The sequence below is a fragment of the Lepisma saccharinum genome, chromosome 10, assembly GCF_977018435.1.
Source record: "Lepisma saccharinum chromosome 10, izLepSacc3.1, whole genome shotgun sequence".
NCBI lineage: Eukaryota > Metazoa > Arthropoda > Insecta > Zygentoma > Lepismatidae > Lepisma > Lepisma saccharinum.
In genome coordinates, this window is record NC_139238.1 from 34,675,463 (window position 1) to 34,680,790 (window position 5,328).

The window sequence follows — 5,328 nt, forward strand, 5'->3', positions numbered from 1 at the left end:
CGCCCGTTTGCTATTGTGTAAAACCCGATGCAAATACACAATTATTTCCCTGTTTTTGTCAGTTCTTAATAGTTTAAAGCTTATGTCTTGTTCTTTACAGAATAGTGATAATTGACAATGAAAATAAAGTGGGAATTTTCCCATACATATGACAAAATAACAATTAGGAGATGAAGCGAATAAAGTTACCCTTGAGGATTTTTTTTAACACACCCATTAGTTGATAGTTTTCGTTATGCAGGATATTCCAGGACCCAGTGTTTGGAGGTTACTTTTTAAAAGTAATTGATAAACTGAGATACAGTTGCTTCATTCAAAAAGTAAGTCTGTCATAGTTTCAGTAGCTAATTCAGTTTGAAAGTTATAGATAAACAGTTACTTTCAAAGAAGGTGTAAGTTACTTTATTCCGCATAAGGAATAACCCGCATGAACTGGTAGCAGAGTGTTATTTATCACATATGATAATTTAAAATTAAAACTTAGTTTCATTAAATTATAAATAACTCCGTATGTTCACAAATGAACATACACAGGGATGGAAATTCAAAGTAATCAAAAACTTATTTCGGTGAAAAAAAAACAAATAAAAGAAAAGTAACTTTATAAGGAGATATTAATTACGCCTTACTTTACATAAGTACGGGAGTAAGAGTGACTTTCGCCCAGAATGCTTATTATGGGAGAGGGAAAATTATATAAAATATCGTAGGGTCATAATTTAAAGTTTTGTGACTGATCACATGTTAATCTATGGTTTGCGAGAAATAAAAGCCACATGCAGCACTTCGTTGGTTTTGCGGTAGTAATTTTATGGGTGAAGTGAAAAGATGCATATGGATTGGCATAAATTTGTCTGCAGATGCAAATAACATGCGCAGAGAATAAAAAAAATATAAATCACTGCATTATTATATCTTATTCTTAGTTGGTGCTCAAATTATGTTACAAAAATTCCCCAGCACGAGAATTCAAAGATGTTTAAGGTTGAATACATAAGTTTTTCAAACAGTCAGTCATTAGGATACAATTTCATTATTAACAAGAATACAACGCCAAAAAAAGAGACATGCTCCATATACAAAGTATTCATTTATTAACTTTGCCATAAAATGAAATGTATATTAATATATATATGTACACTGATAAAAATAAACTATATAACTATGTACAATCACGTAGGTAACGTAGGTAAATAATGTGAGCATTACCTTTTATATTATAAGTACAGGATTTGCAAAGACGCACATAGGAAAAGTTTTTAACTTTTGTCTATTCATTAACTCAGGATAATGTAGGCCATTTTGTTGTGTAGTTACATATATCACATCAACAACATTAATTTCCTTATAACGTAAAGAAGTTACAACATGCTTCTACACATGCAAATATATACAAACGGAATTTTTATCTTTTGATACACAATTTATGTATTTATTATTGCCACAATTATTTTTCTTTACAAGAAAATATACCAGTCATTTTTTATACATATTCCATATTGTTTTCAAGAAAAAAAATACTTGCCATCTTTTCTAAACAACATTAATTACTGTACGGCAAAATATTAGGTTACCTATGTACAATAGCAGTTTCATTTTAACCATATTTATGCAGCATTCTTTGTAATGCATTTATTAATAGCATTTTGGAAGTCTTGTAACACTTTTCTGTAAGAATGTCTATAGAAACGGACCATTCATGTCTCTTTCGTAAACATTGTACCGAAAGTACATGAATTTCAGAGCATGTTTCCCCAACATCAATTGTATTAACCAAGAAACTCTGAACATTATTATGCAGTTATTAGACGATATTTCTTATCACTCCATTCGTTATGAAATGCATGTATACAGCGTTGCATACTCTAGCACATCATACATACACACACAAAGTCTTTATCTCGACATAAGAATACACACAATTGATAGGAAATTGCATAAAGGAATTTGTGCTCAGGATATAGGGGTTAAATAGGTTTTCCTTGATATCTTATGAAAATATTATAGCGTTCATTATTGTGTATATATTACACCCATAATATCATTTTTATTTGCTACACTATCAGTTCAACAATTAATATTTAAGTATTTTATTACATGAGTAATTTATTATTGTGGTATATAAGTAGTCTACTCGAGAATTCTGCTTAGTGATTTTTAAATTAACCAATAAATAAATATATGTTATATTGTAGCAACATGCTTCTTAAAATATTATTAAAATTTATTGATTTGGATTTTATGTGAGAAATTCCGGGTGAATGTAGTTTTAGAAATATTCCATGGAACTGAAACTAAGCTGGCTTGATTGTCTCTATAGAACGGTCTGCTTTCATTGAAAAAACGAATTCTAAATATTAAACGCCTTTACTAGTTGTTCCTTATGTGATTTTAAAACAAATCAAATGCCAACCAATTTATTAAATGAGAGGCACAGCTTGCATTAGTAGAAAACTCTCATTCGATAGTAAAGTTTTCAACTTCAAGTAATTTACCAATGTTTTTACATTTAATTTCAGCGAGGTAGATGATAATATTATTATGATGAAGCATATAACAAATAAAAAAATTTGAACATTAAAAACAATCCATCTATGAAGCACAAAACATTTATATATCGTGCACATTACGTTCTCTATTTTAATCATATTTTATATAATTATAATTAAAGATTATAATTCTGCTTAAGGGTTAATATTATACGACGATTTATACAAATGAGGATTTTAGATCTATATAAAAGTAATAATTCAACATTTGGAAACTCTATATGTATGAATGTAATAGTCACTGGAAACATTTCAATATGATGTATTTAGAACTACATGGTAATATACTAAGAAAAAAATGAAATTGTTTTGTATGCAACATGCATAAGTGTATGATTGTCTCAAAGCAAAGAAATTTATACTTGAGTTTATTTTTCGGGCTTACAGATTCAACTATGTTTATGCCCGTTATAATTAACCATTTAAATAGCTCTCTCTTACCTTAAAAAAATAAAGTCTCGCCTACCTCATTAATTCTAAACTCACAGATATTATTGTGCAACATCATAATTATATCTTGTGTTTTCCTTATTATTATAATCTATTTATAATGTTATCATCTGCTGATGAAAATAAATCTTGATCTCAAAATTTATATAAAAATATACGTGATCATTTGAAATGCTAATATAATAATGAATATTGTTTTCTAAAATCTTCACAATTTCTCAAAACTGTTCAAATTATATGTGAAACATAATTTTTGCTAATTGCTTACATTTTTAAATATTTGACTTCAGAATTTTTAATTCACTTAAACATATATGATCAAAATGATTCTTTGAGGTTAACATCTTCCACAACAGGAAGTTCGCAATTATAGAATAACTATTCTTTTAGCCTACTGCAATAACCCTATATTTTCTTTCTTGTGCACCATAAGGACAAATGCATTTTACACAATTTCTAATCCTTTATAATCTGTTAGCGGTGATACATTTTTCATATTAGATGTCACCTAAATTACAAAATTCTAAATCTGTAAAATGTCTGAAGAGGATTTATGCATACTATAGTACCATTAAGATTCATTGATAAGAATAATGTGTTACAGTATTTGGGTATATCCATATACCTTTGTTTATATCAGAATAATATGGTACAATTTCTATATAACTATAATACATTATATTCAAGTGTGTTCTGAAGAATTTTGTATCTTATGTAATTCAATTCTCTGCGTGTGTACTCATATATTTTCACACGCTCATGTGATCACATTTACAGCTAAATTGATTTGTGCGTAATCGTTTCACAATGTAGTTATATATTACATATTTTTTAACTATCATATCTATTCTTCATTAGTCACCAAATTTTAATGTCATCATTCCAACTCAAAAAATAACAATTTTATAAAAAAATAACTTCTCATTTGCTATAAAGTCGCGTCAAATCATATTTCCTTCAATTTAAAAGTGAATACTGCTTTATGAGGAATACATATTGCGATATTTGAACTGCATTATTCTCTGTAGACTGCCTAATTCAATTGAACTTATTGAACTTAGATTGTTACAGTAAAATATTATAAAATGACCATTATATGTTCATTAATTATTAATGGAAAATGATTACTAGAATTAAAAATTCAAGAAGTTTAATCAGGTGCTTGCAAAACCAGATTCTATTTGCCTAGCAGAATATAATAGCATTGTAATAAATTGTAAAGGAAATTATTTGATCCTCCATGAAATGTTATAAAACTTGATACATTTGACTGTACTCTAGATAAAATCAGATTATTGTTTGTAATATAAACTACACATTTATTTTTACAGGCAAACACTAAGTGCTGAAATACACACATTGATAAACTCCAACTAATATATATTTTTACATTAGCTCGTGAAAATTTTTAGGAAAACGTATAACCTCTTAAGACACTGATAAGATATGAAATTATATGTATTAACTTAGAATAACATTCACTACACAACTTTCCACAATTTATCAAAACGGTGATTTCTTCAAAGCATAGATTTCGTACTTGGATTCGTCAAGATAAACATTTAATTGATGAAAGTAACTTTGTAATGACACGATGTATTTCAAATATATTTTGATTAAACTCTTTTGAAGTGTATGTCTGTTAACATAGACCCATGCATACTTCATGCACAAAGAGGTGAAATATATTTTTAAAAGAATAAACGTGTCATACCTACACAGAGAGAAAAATGGTTTCCACAACTACTTCTCTTTCGGCATGCTCTGATGATAAATTCACACATTTATATAAAGCAAACCTCTCGCTCTACTGTTGATTGATGATATATGAGAATAAGCCTTTATATATTTTTCGGCGTTCTGTTGTTCAAGACTCTACTGATTGTTTTCATAATATTTAGCCATCTTAAGAAGTACGTTGTGTAACTGATTCATTAATTTCACCATATTAATGATACGTTTTGTTATTAATAGATAAACTGAATCACTTAAGGACTGTGTTCTGTCACTACTTGATTAAACTGACACATCAATACTATGTTCGGTGACTAAGTAAATTAAACTATTTGAAGGACTGTTCTAGATTAAACTTAATTATTTCAGTAACGGTTGTGACTAATGGATCATACCGAAACACTAAAATAATTATTTTGTGGCTGATGGAATGTGATGACTGTGTTCTGTGACAAATGGATTAGACCTGACCTTATCACATCATTTATGTAACTAATGGATTGAACCGACCCACTGCTAGGGTTGTTTAAATGAATTAAACAGAACCACTTCAATTATTGTGTTCTTTGAGTAATTGATTAAAATGGATCACTCC